Genomic DNA, 17,272 nt, shown 5'->3' with positions numbered 1-17,272 from the left:
GGAGCGTGGGGAAGGGGGCGGGGTCTCCACGAGAAGGCGGGTCTTAGGCGGGTTTTAGATGGGTCAAAAGTGAACTGGGACGCCGGGAAAGGGCGAGGTCTGGCTTTGCGGAGCAGGGCGTGAACGGAAAGATTAGGCGAGTTGGATGAGTGGACTAGCCCGAGGCTGGAAGCTCTACGTGCCTTCTCTCTATTCAGGACCTGGCCTCTGGAATCCTGGGGAACTCTGCTCCAAAAGTTACCATTTTCTTTCAACTTGACACAATCGTCTGCAATTCCTCTTTCTGTGTTTGTTGCAGAGCTTTGTCTTGGTCCACAACCCAGACACCATGTTTATCTCCATCCATCTACCATCTAGGCGTCTTGGAGCCTGAGGTTTCAGAAGAATTCAAAAAAAGCCTTCTCCAATTCCTGCCAGTTTTGTCTGTGGAACTTGAACCCCTGGTTTTTGTTTGTGCAGACACCCAATAACGCAAACCCAATGTGCTTGGGGTAAGCACTTCGTTCTTAGAAAAAGCAAGCAACTACCACACACAAAAAAAGTGCATGTCCATTTTAATAAATAACTGTTAAATGGCAAATCATCACGTAGTCTCTTATCAGGAGATCAGCCCCTTTGCATCTCTCACGTCCACTTAGTGTCCTTACCCTTAATATAGACACTACTTAAGACTTATCCTCAAACAAGCTGCCTCACCCGCTTCTGTCCTCTGCTTATCACCGTCTTTGCAAAGATTTTAGACTGCAACCCACTCTCCCATTCTCTTTAACCCACCCTATTTTCAATGACACCTTTCCACCCTCCCACACACACTGCAATATACACACTGATTGGTTTTCTCTGCTTCTTAGAATGCAAGCTCTACAAGGCTGAAATCTCTGCACGACATTCAGTCAGTCTTTGCTGACCGAAAGTCCTGTCTTTAAGCAAACTGCAGACTAGGAATTACCAAGTAAAGCATGCTATATATGTTAGTCTCACAGCCTAGTGTTTCCTAGATTTTAATGTCAGTATAGATATGAGTGATATTTCCGCATTTCTGGAAAAGGTACACAGCAAATACCATGCTCCTTGGAATAGGAAGGCTTTATACCATCTGCAAGCCAATTTCCTTTGGTTTGCTTATGATCTACATTGCATTTCTAGGCATTGCGTGGGTGGGAGGGGAAATTACTGCACTTTGCTGTTTAGCAGGGTAGAGTAGGCTAGACCATGCTACGTGATTTTCAGACTTTGTTGTAGTAGATACAGGAATTGGAAAGCAAGGTGCAGAACATCTCTTAGGTGCTGCTGCTGGGATAAACCCCTGTAAAAGGGAGGTTGGAAGAAGCAGTGCAAGAACTGCTGTGTGAGGACATCCCAACCTCACGAGCTGCACCTGGAGTTGGGGTGACCTAGTAGGGGTGTCCTAGATGGGTGTGAGAAGTAAAACCATGCCTTACCAGTCCTGAACACAAGCCAAAAGAGGACCCGATTTGGGGCTTTCCACGACTTTAGCTGAAGCACCTCCCCAAAAAAGACTGCAGCTGAGGTGATTCCTAGCAGCCCTCCTGGTGGCAGGTGGGGGATGGGACGAAGTCTTCCATTTCTGAGGAAGGGTTTGGACAAAGGTTCACAAGCACACCACACACGCACAAAGAAGAACATCCTTTCGGAAACACTGTTGTTGTCCCTCAGAAATGGAAGATGCTTATTCATTCACTGAATGTTGTTGAGTGCTTCTGTGACTACCCAAGATAGCTATGAGCTTAAATACAGACCTGAACAAAGCAGACATGGCACCTACCCCCATGGAGCTTGTGTCCACCCAGGGACATGCATTGAAAGGGCAGTACCACAGCCTAGCCAGTTCTCAAGGAGAACAATGAGATTAAAGTATCCTAAGTATGTGTGGTGGGGGATGGAGGGTGGGGTTGGGGGTGGCTGAGTCTAGATTTTAATTTTGAGAGGGTGTTTATTTGTTTGTTTGGTTGGCTGGTTGGTTGAGTTAGGGCCTCATGTATCTCAGTCTGGCTACATACTCACTAGTAGCCTTAAGCTTCCAATCATCCTGTCTTCCTGATCTTCCCACCTCCTGGGTGTTGGGATTATAGGTATGCATCATCACACCAGGTTTCTGCAATGTTGGGGTGCAATCCCAGGGTTCCATGCATGCTTCCCAAGTACTCTACCAACTGGGCTGTACCTATAGTCCAGGAAATCTTTTCTTAAATACATTACAATGCTGTAGCCTGCTAAATTAGGAGGTTGGGGTGGGACAAGGGGTAAGTTCTACAAGCTAATAAGATTAGAAGAAAAATAAACTTTATACTTTAAAAATCCAATTATACAAATTTTGTGAAGCCAATACAGAAAGGAATAACTAATCAGTGCTTTGGCTTCTTTGGCAATTTCTAATGCCTAATCATTGGGGAATATCCAACTATATGATGTCCCCTCTGTAACCTCAGGTAGATTTTTAAACTAAGAAAACAAATTTGAGGTGAGGGTGGATCATCCAAAGCTAAATGGACATGGAACTGCTGCTCAGGACGGGAGCTACGGTTTGACGGCCACACTTAACATGGCTTAGAAAAAAAAATCAATAAGCCAAATAAAATAAGCTAAAAGCTTAGAAATAAAGCATGAGCCAGCGAGAACAATGAGCAATACACACTGTGCCTAGGCGCTGGCATTTCCTTCCCCTTTAGCAGGGCAGGCGTGTTTGCCTGCTTCCCTTTAAAGCAGAGCGCTTGAGAGCCTGTAGCTAGAGCACAGAGTTTCACATTCTCTTCCCCAGTCTATAAATTATAGCCAATACCGTTAACCCCACACGCTTCCCCAGGCCTCTGCACACTGCTTCTTATCTAACTTTCTGTTTGATGTTGACTTTATCACCATCTGGAGAGCTTGCTACAAATTATATACACCCAAAGTACATGTGTTGTATATACCCTATGGTTTTTTTTACAAATTTTATAAACCACTGTCGCCACAAATAGTTATTGAAATTGTGTTTATAATTACCAGAGAATGCAGCAGGATTATAGGAAGACAAAAAGGGATTTTATATGAAATGTAAGAAATGCATAGGTGGGTAAATGTGTAACACACACACACACACACACACACACACACTTCTTTAACTTGTCTTTCTTTATTAGAAAGCTAAACTTTTGACTGAAAGTTACTAGGAATTTTACCAGAAAGACAAACTCCTTGTTTCCCTCACTGCCGCTTCTCTTACCCCTGGACAAGTATCTAACAGCACATTAATCTTTATCAAATAAACAAAAGAAGAAAAAAACCCCAAGAGATAGAGGGTGGAATTATATATAATTTAATTTATAGTTGGCTATAATATAACTGGGTCACTGGTGGGAGTTCCAAGTGTTTACATATCATACTGATGCTAAGAAAAGCATTATTTATTTTTGGTACTCATACTTCTCTCATTTCTCACACTGTTATCTGATCCCCTGCCTTAAAGTCAGTTATTTGTGGGACAGGCAAGTCACCCACTGAATGAAAATGAGGACATGACCATCCCTAGATATGGTTGAGGAGAAGTGTTTATTGTAGATATGAGGGAGAACACAGCCAGGGGCATCTGGTAGGGGTCCATGCTGAAACGGACCATAAGAGGAGAAAGAAGTGGGGAGATGGGGAGAGGAAGAGAAGAGATGGGGGAGAGGACAAGCAGACCAAGAAAGGAGCCTCGAACCAAGAGCCCAAGAGAGCCCAAGGTCAAAAGTGAGCCAGTCAGGAGCCAAAAGACCAAGAGGGAGAGAAGAACCAAGAGGACTAAGAGAGCAAGTGGCCCAAATGGCTGATTTACGTAGGAAGGAGAAGCTGAGGGTGGGCAGGAAAACCTAGCCCCAGGGCTGCAGAGCTTTGGGGTTGGGGTGAGATAAGAGGTGCTGGGAGGAGCCCCAGGTACTGAGTGTGACTTGCCCTGGGTTTCCTTTGGAAACTGACACCTACCATATGGTTTCTCTTAGAGGGCTACATGAAGAGTTGCTGTGTGTCTTGTGGCACGTGTCCGGCGTATCTCATTAAGTCGTTTCAATCTCCTCTCCTCACAGCTTTCTTGCTACTGTGGCTCTAAAAGCTCAATGTTACTTTTCCAACCTTAGGGGTAGGAAAATATAGTCCTATGACTTCATTTTGATCAATGATCTGTCAGCAAGAGTCTGTATTGCGTGACTGGAAAGCTTTATAAGAACCTACGCAACAAGAGAACAGGCTAGCTTGATCCACACAGTCATATCTACTGGGCAGTGGCAATGGGCGACCCTCCTGCAATAAGTCTGAGGAGAAAACAAATCCACAGCTAAAATGGAAGTGCAACTGGGTTAATGGCTTAGTTGGTAAAGTGTCTGCCACATAAGCGTGAGGGCCTGATTCAGATCTGCAGCACCCATGTTTTGCAGTCAGCAAATTGTCTGTAGCATCAGTGATGGACCAGATCCTTGGAGTTCATTGACTAGTCATTCTAGCCACAAACTGATGAGCTCCAGATTTAATGGGAAACACTGTCTCAAAAGATATCATGGAGAATAATTGATGAAGACTTTACAATCTACCTCTGGCTTCCTTATGCCAGTGAACACCATGCATGCTCACTTGCACACCCAAATGAGCATATACATGTGTAATGGTCTGCTCTGTCCCTTTAAGAGACAAGCCATGCCCACCCTTTACCCCCATCCACTGAGGCAAGCTGATCTTCAGCTTCCAGCCTGAGTCCTTTCCTTTTCAGTTTCCCTCTCCAAGAGACAGCTTTTGTCTTTCCCTTCTCCCCACTTCTCTCCTCCCCTGCCCCCGTCTCTCTTTGCTTTTCCCCCTTCTTCCCTTTCCTTCGATTCCCCACTAAATAAATATCCAACCTCACTCTGCATGGCATGGCTATCCATGTCTCTGTCTCTCGCCAGCTATATGGCTCTCTGCCTGGAACCAGCTGCCTTTGGAGACCATGGTCTTGTGGCATGCTCATCTGTCTGTCTCTCCTTGTGGAACTGGCTGCCCCGTCAAGGCTCTCACCCACCACGTGGCCCCTGCATGGGACTCGTGGACCCCTGCCACCACTTCAGGAACCTGCTGCGTGGTCTCAGGGCTCGCTGCCAGCTGCAGTCACTTGGGAATCCGCAGAATTTTACTTTTACCATTGCAACATGCATGCACTTATGTATCCTTAACCCCCTCCCCGACACACAAGTACAAAAATGGAAGACTGTGGATACTGGAAGCCTGAGTCATCAGTGTTAGTATTGAGCGTTGTGTCAATGTCTATGACCATTCACATATGCACATTTGCCACGCCACAGGGAAGAAAATAAATGTTTCTACCCCAAACTAAAGTCTAAGGAGCCAACTAAGTTCCTACTCCCTTAAGGAGATAACAATGGATTCTACCCAGGGAGTGGTTTACCTACAGAATGTTTTGGTCTAGGGTGTGAGCATGACTTGTTTTGTTATAGCAACAGATAGTTCATTTCCTTGTATCATGTTAACACAGTTTTTTTATTATGCTCTTACCTTTTGGGGTCAGGGGTATTTTAAGCAAATGAAAATTAAACATGGGCGATTTCAGTACTCACTGGAACTCCCGGTACTATCCTATGTTTTCTGTTTTATTATTTCCGCTCTTGTCTTCATACCCTTTACTAACTTTTCTAATCCCCATGCCCCTGCCCTGGTAAGTGGTATACTTGTCAAAGCTGGTCTCTGACAAACAAATGTTTATTGGTTGAAGCCATTGTCAAGTTGATTTTCCACTCATTGTGCCAAATTTTTTCTTAGTGTCAGGCCATCCTAAGTAAGTTCTCTTTCAGAGAAAGAGTTGGGATACAAACCACATTGCAGAAAAAGAAAATACAGAAGCAGATGCTACCACTCAAGCACAGAGGGTAGAAAATTAGCAAGCAAAGAAGATCCCTAGTTTGGGTGGGATGTGGGGCGGGGGCTGGGGGGCAAGAACAAGGCCTTGTCAAGGTGTCCTAGCTGCGGTAGGCTGGAAGGCTCAGTGAAGCTGCTGTGTACTCTGAACTCCCTGAGACTAGTTCTCTGGTTACTTTTTCTTCTAGCTTTCCCTTATGTCTTTGTAACTTCCCGGGGCACCTGGAGTGTTGGAGCTTCGCAGTTTCAAGAGCGCTGTGAGCATGATTTGCAGCCATGTGGTCAGTCTTCCAAAAGGATAGCTCCCATGCGCTTCGAGACTCTTCCCTGCATGGGTCAAAATAGTGGGTTGAAAAAAAGCGTTGTGACAAAGAACTGAGTGACCTTAAGAAGCAAACAGTCTGTCCCCTGTGTCCCATTACTTCCTGTTTTAGTGCACATCACCCTCAACCCCCCATCCCCTCTCCACTCCAGAAAGGGAACTCAGCACTCCTGTGCCTGGCGTTGTTCTCTTTCTCTCACTGCTGCTTGCAGACAAAGAGCCTCCTCCTAGCTAGAGCTGCTCTGATATGCAAAGCTTTAAAATTTCTCTCCACTCTTCCCTTTCACCTACATCTAGGCAGATTTTTTTTAAAACATGGCTTTGGGGCATGATTAAACAAATTAGTTTACAGACATCAGTATTTGATCAGTTTGGGACTAGCACTCCAAATAAATGCATTGACCCTAAAATAGTTCTTAATCAACTGCAATATGAATTTTTAGAAATGGTGTTGGCCAGTGGGAGTCTTAAAAAGAAAGCAGAAATTATTTTTCCCTGAGCAAAGGAATCTTTGAACTGTCACCAATGATGTGGTCGTTCATTGTTCAAAAGAGGGGTGTGCCTTTTCTTACATTAGCAGTTTGGTGATTGGATTCAAGTAAGAGACTTGTTTTATTCGGTCAATAGAGAGAAAGAGGGCGTGCATTCCTACTCAGTGTTTAATAGCTGTATTATTACTATTGTAGTGACCGTCAGTGATGGTCTCTAAAGGAGATTATTTCTTATTTATAGCAAATAAAAGACTTCTTGTCCTTTGCTTGGTTGTTATCGAGACAAAGTCTGTCATTAACCTGGACTAGCCTCAAACTCTTAATCCTCCTGTCTCAGCCTAGGATGCAAATGTATATGACTAGGCCTGACTCCTCTTGTTTAAATTCGTACCCCAAGTGTCAGTCACCCTGGATCTTCTGGTGCCTATAGCAGGCAAGGGCACTTTCCAAAGTCAGCCTGGGCATTTACACCTAAAGAAGGAGGTACCCACGTTCTTTGAAACATAAAGAGAAATCTTGTCTCCCTTAGTATAGACAATTCTCCTTGGAAATACAAAAAAGACCTGGCTGCTTATGATCAGGCTTATAAATCGATTTCTTTACAAAGACTGGAGCTCCAAACTTTATACCTATCAGCCATCTCTGTGGTCCTGAGCCTTCCCCACCCCCACCCAGACCCTTGTTAGGAAAATGCATGTACCTTTAGAGAGGAGATAAATGTCTCTGGAATTTTCCTTTAGTAATCATTCCTAACTTTGAGTCTTGTTCTTCTAGCTCAGGTCCCATGTATCAGGAAACTTTCCTCAAAAAACCTTAGTTGTGCAGAAATATACGAATATTTCTCTGTTTTCTGTAATTCTGCAGATGAGCCATATCTCCATCTTGTCATTTCACACACCTCTTGATTTAGGTTACTTTCTTGGTTTTTATTTTAGGCATTTGACACTGGTTGGGTTCAGGACAAGCAGAATGTGGTGTTTTAACAGTTGAGGAAAGAGGAAGGACCTGTCTGTGACTTCCTGCCCTTCTCTTTCGGCATAGACCATGAACGTTTTCTCTGACCTGCTGGAGCTATAAGACCCTCATTCTAGAGGTCGATGTTTGCTGTCTGCTGGAAAAGACTCTGCTTGAATCTGCAGGCACAGGGACAAATGACCAGACATTGTTATGTCCCTCCCATTTTATTCCTCTTACAACCCTGCTATTCAACCACCCATGTCAGCAAACAGCATAAGAACACCCAGGCTCCAGTTTCCATAGTTTATTCTTTCCTAATGAGGGTTCTTATGAGACAAATGGTGGGCAGGAAAAGACACTCCCCCCCCCCACACACACAGTACTACCACCAAACCAACCTCTAAGTTTCTAGAAGATCTGAGAATGTGTATGTATCAACACATAGACCTTTACGAGAGAATTACTACATTGAGTGTGTGTGAACCTATATTTCTTACATAACTTTTGACCCGAAATCAGAGGGCAGTGAGAAGGCCATGTCTATACGATGCTGAAAGCATTTGTTTCATAGACATGTATCGTGTGGGAAAAGGACATTAACATGGTCATGGCAATTCTGGCTGTCATTCAAGAGACTACAAGACAGTCTTTGGGGAGGGGCTATTTATAAAGAGTAAGATTTGCTGCAACTTTATGAATTACAGTAGACGCTGCCCGCACCTCTGGTGAGATCTCTACAGGGTAATGTCAGTTCTAACGCAGTGGGCTGGGAGCAGTCAGGAAATCCTTTGCATAGGAAGGGACCTTTGAACTTAATCTTGAAACTAGTTTCTCCTCTCACCTTGCAACTGCCAAACCGTGGCAGAGAAGACGGGGTCTTTTTAACTGTGTGCTTCCTTTATTTGCAAAGCATGCTTGCCGCTCAACATTTCAGTTTACTGCAAGTGACAAGGCGCCAGCAGGATATGCTTTCTGCTTCTGTCTTTCGCAACTCCTGTATTGGCTCACCCAACAAGCACCGTCCCTCCACCAAGCTCCTCAGTCATTTGTTTCGGGATGGAATACATTCACAGTTTGGTAAAAGACTACAGAAACATCTTCCTGCAACCTAAATACTCGTTAGAGTTGGGTGTGGTGATGTCGACTTGAAGCTGGTCTGGAGGCTGAGATTGGAAGAGAGTCCAGGAATTCATACTTAGCCAGAATAGCAAAGTCCTCTCTCAAAATAAAGCAAAATGCGCATGGGGCATGTGCGTACGTGCGTGCATGTGTGTATGTGTGTGTGTGTGTGTGTGTGCGCGTGTGTGCGTACGTGCTTGAGTTCTCTCTTTTTAGGCCAAAAGAAAAAAATATGGAGGAACAATTTAAATGTGATCATAGCATTTAAAAACAACCGCAACAACAACCCTACACAAAAAGAAAAGGAGTGATTTGGAGTTTTCTCTTTTTATTTTGTAAGTGCAAAAAAAATGTATCATTTGGGGACGCAAAAATGCCCACTGTGTCTCTACAAAGTCCAAGATAAGGGGTGTCATTTCCTAATGAGGTATTTGTGTAGTTTCTTTGCCACAGAACACAGGCGTTAACCAATAGTGAGGAAAACGTTATCTGGATCCCAATCGCAGGCCCACCATTTGACGACTGTGTGGCCTTGGTCCACCTCTGTGAGCCTCCTGCTCAGTGGCTGCGCTCTGCCTTCCATAGATCAGAAAAATATGAGAGTCCGTCTGGGAGAGAAAAAGTGCTGAAAAATCACGGCCACTACATCGGCTGGTCATAGCTTCAGTCGCTTCCTTCCAGCCCTAGGTCCCAGTACACTTTCTCTATAGCCCCCTCCTTTGTTGTCTGCCCAATCTGAACATTCATCATTCAAAATGAGATTCTGACGAGTGCTAATGGGCAAAGACACCTGCTACAGAAAGGAATGAAGACCTCTGTGACAGGCCAAGGCCACCAACCTGGTAATAGAGCATTTCCTGCCTACCATAAACAGGTCAGGAGACTTAAAGAGGCTCTGAGTCATAAGCCCAAAGCCCCAATCACTGGGGCACCCCTTGAAACCAACAGCTCTGTCTGAACGTGGAATGTATTATGGAAACTGATAAGGTTTACAGCAGGGAGGAGCAAAGGCCTCTGAGATCCACTTAGTGATCACCAGAGAAGTAACAAAGAGGGCAAAGTCTGCAGGCAGCCTACTCTTAGGTGAAGACTGTGCTGTCTATTGCTGAGAGCGAGTGGTTCTTCTACCATACGAGATGGAAGGCACTGACGGGCCACTGGTAGGCCACTAACTCGGCTGCAGTCCCACGCCAGCAGCCTCTGCTGTGACCGATTAGGTGTGAAAGGCGGGTACCGTTCATGATGGAATATCCGCCTCTGGATGTACCTTGACTCTCCTTAAATGCTTGATTAAGGTGGAATTAAGATAAACAGATACTGTATTTCCAAGACTCCCCTGTGTTCAGTGTCCTGGCAAGTGCCTCGGTTTCTTGATAGATGCCAAACTTAGTGGAGACGGCTGCCTGTACCATCTGTGCCAGCTGCAGGAAAACTGAAAAGGTGATGGCAAAGGCGTGGTTCATGAGCCCTGCACCCTGGTGCACAATCGTGATAAGGGTAACTGTGGATCTTGCAACAGCTGCTCTGGGATCTGTGGAAATCCCACAGTCTCTGATTCACCATTCAGGGGAAGGAGAGAGGCTTGTCAATTTGGGGAAACCTAAGACAGATCTGTTCTATAAACTCCATCTCTTCCCCTTCAACTTGCTGAAGCCACCAAAATAGATACCTACTGTAATGATATTTCATTTGTATTTTAATAAATAAAGCTTGCCTGACGGTCAGAAAAACAAAACAGCCAGCCACCGACTCTTAGCTTTACCCTAGTCTGAATTGGCAGTCCAGCCTCTAGGAATCTCAGAATGAGACTGTGTGTGAGAGCTGTCTCCTCCTGTCTATATTCGTCTCCGGGGCTGGGGTTAAAGGCATGCACCCAGTGGAATTAAAGGCATGCACCACCCAGTTTCTATGGTGGCAAACTAGTGTGGCTACTGGGATAAAAGGTGTGTGTCACCCCTGCCTCGTCTGTAAGGCTGACCAGTGTAGCTGGTCTCTGAACATCAGGCAAGCCGCTGATCTTCAGGTTGAACCCCAATTTCTGTCTCTGGGTTTTTATTGATCAAGGATACAACCTATTGCTCAGGCAGAAAGAGCATGAAGGAGCCCCAGAGTGTCACCAGGACCATATGTTAGTGTCCTACCCTCTTGTTAGCCTTTCTTTCCTTCACCAGGAGTGTAGGGATGAAAAAAATGGCTCTCTATAGAGCACCCAGGCAGACTATGGAAGAAATAGTCCTAGATTAATTCATAATTGTGGTTATTTTAAATTGGAGAAGCGAGGTTCTGCCCTTACCTTGAAATGTTCTTTCCGCAGCAAAGGCTTCAAAACACAACTTGCATGCTCTCGGTCTTCAGGCTGAGGCCTTGACAATGAAGCTGCCCCCAGTGAAAAACCTGGCTTCTCTGCATTCCTGGTGGTAGTTGTCCTTGATTGACCTTTAGTGTTGCCTGGAGCCATCAGAACAGTAATGTGACATATTCTTGTGACAATTTCCAGGTGGCCCTGGCTACATGTTAGTTTCCTTCTGAGAAATTGGAAACTTTGGGTTGCTATTTGTTCTAATAGAGTTAGTGTATTTCCTGGTTTAAAAAAAAAAGAAAGGAAGAAAAGAAGGAAGGAAAGAAGGAGGGATGAAGAGAAGAAGGGAAAGAAAAGAAAGAAAGAAGGAAGGAAAGAAAGGAAGGAAGGAGGGAAGGAAGAAAAAAGAAAGAAAGAAAGGAAGGAAGGAAGGAAGGAAAAGTTGGTAAGTTGTAGAAAAATTGCAATTCTGTTGATTAACAGTGGTGGTCCAGATCATGTGATTACCATCGTTTTCTTCCTCCTTCAACAACATACCACCACCTCTCTTTAAAGGTCTCCCAGCTTTAGACCTGCACAGTCCCATATCTCACAGCCCAAAGTGTTGCACTAACAATGTAGTGGGTCTTCAGCTGGAAAAGCCAGACAGAATGTTAGGGGTAGGGCTGAAATATGCTGCAGAGTTGGCTTTTGAGGGAAATAAGAACACTGGCAGGTGCCAGGAAAATTACCCATGGCAAAGCAGTATCTCCAGTTCTAGGAATCTATCTCACATGCTGTCAGGTAGACAATAGCACGACGTCAGGGGCCGGAGAGTGGGAGTGGAGGGATTCTGTTGCCTTTGCTGTTGACCAGGCCAGTCAGGGTTTGAAACCACCCTGCTAAGTGTTCATTGTGTCAGATAGTGCTCTAGTTCTGGCAAGATGTCAGATAGTGCTCTAGTTCTGGCAAGACGTGAGAGGACGGAAGTTTGGGGGTAGGTAACACTGGCTGCAGAGAAATCTGTAAAGGCTATCGCTCAGTAAGACAGTGGCGTCAGGCTGCAAAGCAAAGGGCACAGTGAGACTACGTCTGTGTTGAGACACACCACTCCTTGGAAAGAACGGGTGGACATTAGACAGGATTTGCTCCAGGGATTTGCTATAAGGAATAAGGACGTTCCTGTTCACAGATATTTACGTGCTTTTCCCATGTTTCTCCGTCCTTCCTCGTCTTAAGGCTGACTTCCCCATGATCACAAGTTGGGTTGCTGAAGCAACAAAGCCATGAGACTTCCCCTTCCTGCTGCCATCAAAAGATGGGCATTATTCACAAAAATTTCAACTGCTTTTCCTGAGGATGGAAACTGAGGGAAAGCAGCCGCTTTCATGTGAATTACCATCATTGTTCCCCTTGGTGTGAAGGTTGTAACCTCCTGAGGGCCACGCAGCAGGGGAAGGCCAACCAACCTGTTCAGAAGAGATTTCTGAGGTTTAGGGAAATATTAATAGTAGCTAAGTCCATGAAATCGCCAATTTTCTAAATTTGTGATGTATTAAGCATATTTGGATATGCCAGGGATCTTCAGGGAAACAGAGCTAATGGGATGTTTGTGTGGATTTGGGTATATGTGGAGAGAGGAGTGGGGGGCATACTTCAATATCAAAACACTTGCTTAGTGTGTGGGGAACAGGAAGAGAGGGGAGAGGAAATGGCAGGGAAGGAGAGGGGAGGGGAGGGAGGGAGAGAAGAGAAAGAGGGGAGAGAAGAGGGGAGGAAAGGAGAGGAGGGGAGAGGACCGGAGAGTACAGGAGAGGAGAAGAGAGGACAGGAGAGGAGAGGAGAGAAAGGAATTAGCTGACATGATTATGGTCTTTGTCAAGGTCAAATCTGCAGGACTTAACAGCAGGCTCAAGAACCTAGGAAAGAAAGGGTGCTTCAGTTCAAGGCTAAACTGCTCCAGAATCCTGCTGCATCTTGGTATTGTAGTTTTGGGGGACACACCTCTGAGTGAGCTAAGGAAGGAACTATGTGTTGGCCCACAGGCCAGGTTTCCAGAAGCAGACTCGGTGGCACACACCCGACTACCCAGTTTTCATGGTTAAACTTGTAACGATGGTCCTGAAAAGGGTGAATTAGCAGGAAATTTGTGTGCCACATGTGGTTTTGACATATGTTCTAGGCATGCCACCTTACAAAGATTAGAAGTCTGAGAGGCAAGCAGTGAGTTATGGAAGTTGAGGAAAGGAGGGAGTTGTGTCCTGATCTGGCTTTGCAGGACCATGTCTGAACATGAGGACAGATATGAACCCTAGCTGCAGACAGTGCTGTCTGTGTTCTGTCTCTTCTCACTGCCTTGAAAATGACTTGTTACAAAATGGTTGTGGTGATGATGACTATATTAAACTTAAGTTATTTTATAGTTCTTTCAGAAATATAATAAACAGAATCATGGAAATAATAATATTTGGATGGTAGACTTGGTTGTTTTCCCTCTGTCAAACCTTATGGGGGACTTAGTACGAGTCTAGAAGTTTAAATACCAACATCAAAGAGTTTCCTTTTTAGAAGGTGCTAAGTTTTAATCATCCCTTATTATTACTTAAAAAGATTTGTTTTTTGTCTCTGTGGTTTGAAATATGTGCGTCAGTTTGTCGGTAGGGGTTGATGAGCTATAACTGTGGTTTTCTTGGAACAAACATTCACTGTTGCTTCAGATCAAGTTTACAGGAATAGGCTCATCTCTAAGTGGAAGATTTTAAAACAAAAACTAGATTGGACATTGTGATCGTTAGTTTCAATTGTCAGCTCGACACAACCTGGAATTACTTGGGAAGAAAGTTTTAAAAGGATTATGTAGACCAGGTTTGCCTGCGGGTGTATTTATAAATGCAAGGATTAAATGAATTAATTAGCTCTGAGCAGATAACAATTCAGCTATGCATTAGCTTAGGTTGTAAATGTTGATTAAACAGGAAATCCAAGACCGGTAAGGTTGATGATTTCATTGTTCTCATAAGATAGTGGTTCTCAACCTTCCTAATGCTGCAACCCTTTAAAATACAGTCTCTCATGTTGTGATGACCTCCAAGCATAAAATAATTTTTGTTCCTACTTCATAATTGTATTTTTGCAACTGTTATGAATCATAATGTGAATATCTGATATGCGACCCTTGTGAAGGCATCATTCGGCGGCAATGGGGTCGTGGCCCACAGGTTGAGAATCACTGTCTTACATGAAGTGGGAATAAACAGGCTGGGTGCACAGGAGGAGAGCAGTCTCAAATCTTCAGAGACCTAAAGGTGTGTTATTAACTCTCGTGTGAGGGCCAGCAAAAGTTACACTTCCTTAGAAGGTAAGAAATCTTTTCATAATACTGCATCACCACATTTATTGGGAATTACACTGATACATTAATTGATATGGGAAATCCACTCAGTGTGGGTGGTACTGTTTCCTCGTCTGGTGTTCCTGAACTGCATAAGAATGAAGACAATGAGAGGAGCAGGTGTGTTCATGACTTCACTCTCTCTCCCCTTGACTGTGGGTATAGCTTTTAAAATTACTTATTTACTTCTTATTATTCATAACCGTTTTTAAATTTAAATATATTTGGATATTATTCTTCCTCTCCCCCAAGTCCTCTCAGATACTCTCCCCTTCCCTACCCACCCAACTTCAAGTTCTTTCTCAAACAAACCCCACGAAACTCTGAATGCAACAACAAAATCAAGAAAACAAAATTACACCCCCCCCCAAAAAAAACACCAAACTATAACCAAATAGAAGCACACACACAAAACTGTGGATTCCATTATATGTTGGTCAACAACCCCTGAAAGTGATTTGGTAGAGCCAGTGTCACTCCACTGAAGAAAACTGATTTTCTCTCTTCCAAGAAGGTATAAATGACGGTTCAGTTGTTAACATTTATCCTGGTGGCTTGGTTTTCATTCATTCATTCATTCATTCATTCATTCATTTTTAAAAAAATCACAAAATAAAATATAATAAGATAAAACAAAAACAATCACATCACAGTTGGACAGGACAAAGGAAACAGAAGGAAAAGAGCCCAAGAGCAGGCACAAGAGTCAGAGACCCACTTGTGTGCACTCTCGGGATCCCATAGAAACACTCAGAAGCCATAATATATCCACAGAGGGCCTGCTGCAGACATGTTGCTTTATTAGGGTTTCTATTGCTGCGACAAAGCACCATGACCAAAGAGCAAATTGGGGAGAAAAAGGCTTATTTGGCTTGCACTTCAGCATCACTGTTCCTCACTGAAGGAATTCAGGGCAGGAACTCACACAGGACAGGATCCCAGAGGCAGGAACTGATGCAGAGGCCACTGAGGGATGCTGCTTACTAGCCTGCTGCCGTGTGGCTTGCTCAGCCTGCTTTCTTATAGAACCAGAGCCAGCAGCCCAGAGATGGTACCATGACCATGGCCCTCCCCCTCCCTTCCCCTCCCCTCTTTCTGCCCTCCCCTCCCCTCCCGCTCCTCTCCTCTCCCACATTGATCACTAATTGAGAAAATGCCTTATTGTTGGATCTCATGGTGCCATTTCCTCAATGAGGCTCCTTCCTCTCTGATGACTCTAGCTGTGTCAAGTTGACACACAACACTGTCCAGTACACATGTGCAGGCCCTGTGCATGTTGCATTAGTGTCTGTGGTTCACATGAGCTTTGATCATGTTGATTTAGAAGGCCGTGTTCTCCTGGTATCCTCCTTCCCCTCTGGCTCTTACACTCTTTCTGCCTCCTCTTCTTCAGCATTCCCTGAGCTCTGAGAGGAGGGATTTGATGGAGTCATCCCATTTACGGCAGAGTTCCAAGGTCTCTCTCTTTCTCTAGTGTCTGACTGTGGGTCTCTTTATTTGTTCCCATCTGCTGCAGGAGGGAGCTTCTCTGATGATGGCATTGATCTAAAAGTATAGCAGAATGTTATTGGGAGTCATTTTATCACTATAATTTTTTTTCTTTAAGACCAGTATTATTTGGTTTTACCATAGGCCCCTGGGCTATCTAGTCTAAGATTCTTGGTCATGCAAACAGTGTTAGGTATGGGTTCTATCTTGTGGAGTGGGCCTTTAGTCAAGTCAGTTATTGGTTGGTTATTCCCACAAGTTTTGTGCTACCATTGCATTAGCATATCTTGAATGCTAGTACGCCTAGTACACCATTATGGATAAAGTGATAAAGGATATGTAACTGGCTTGGTACAGCGTGTTTTTTTGTTGGCCAGCAACTCACAAATAAGGACACAGAGACATATTAATTGTAAGAGCTTGGCTATTACTTTAGGTCCCACTAGCTCTGATAACTTAAATTAACCCATTTATATTAATCTTGTTCTGCCACGTGGTATTACCTCTCTTCCATCTTGCACCTCCTGTTTCCCCTCTGTGTCTGGCTGAAAACTCTGCCTTTCTTCTTCTTGGAGTCCTCTCTGTCCCTGGAAGCTGGCCTAACCTCTTTCTGCACAGCTATTGGCCCTTCCGCTTTTTCATTAAACCAATCACTGTGGCACATCTTCACACAGTGTAATGGAAAATTCTGCAACAGCTTGGTATTTTACTGATGTGAATTTACCACAGTAGCAGGGAACAAACAAGACAGGAATTGGCATTGAGAGGTGAAGCCATTGTTATGATAAATCTGATTGTATGGCTTTTAGGTCTTTTGAATTGTTTTGTGGGAGGAATGTGGAAAAGATTGTAACTTTGGGCTAGAGAAGCTGTTCAATGCTGGAAGCAGAGGTTAACGGGCCAATCCAGGAGAATCTTGGAAGCTGACTGCTGAGAGGAATGTGGACAGTGCAGACTCAACTCATGATGTTTCAGAGGGGGACAAGGACTCTATCAGGAGTCAGAATAGGGACTATGCATGTGGCAGTATGACCAAGAATCTGGCTTCATTCTGCCAGTATCCTGAGAACTTAGGTGTTACATTTAAGGCCACTGGACTGGTTTGTTTGTCAGATGAGATTTCAAGGCAGGATAGTACTCAGGCTGGTGCTGCAGAAGCAGCTGTGATTGGTAGAGAGGTCAGTACTACTGCAGGGGGATGCCTGTAAAGGGTTACTGTAGAGTCATTCCCCAGGAGTGGACACAACTGTGGTCCAAGAAGACCACATGGGGAGCATCCATGAAGGTGATGACTCAGTTGCTATGGAGACTCCAGGATATTAGAGGAGCTGAAACTTTGAGATGGTTCC

Source organism: Microtus oregoni, unplaced genomic scaffold (assembly GCF_018167655.1).
Source record: "Microtus oregoni isolate MIOR12 unplaced genomic scaffold, Mior012 000006F_ref0000085, whole genome shotgun sequence".
Lineage (NCBI taxonomy): Eukaryota > Metazoa > Chordata > Mammalia > Rodentia > Cricetidae > Microtus > Microtus oregoni.
The sequence above is the reverse complement of the archived record's forward strand: the minus strand, read 5'-3'. Positions refer to the sequence as shown.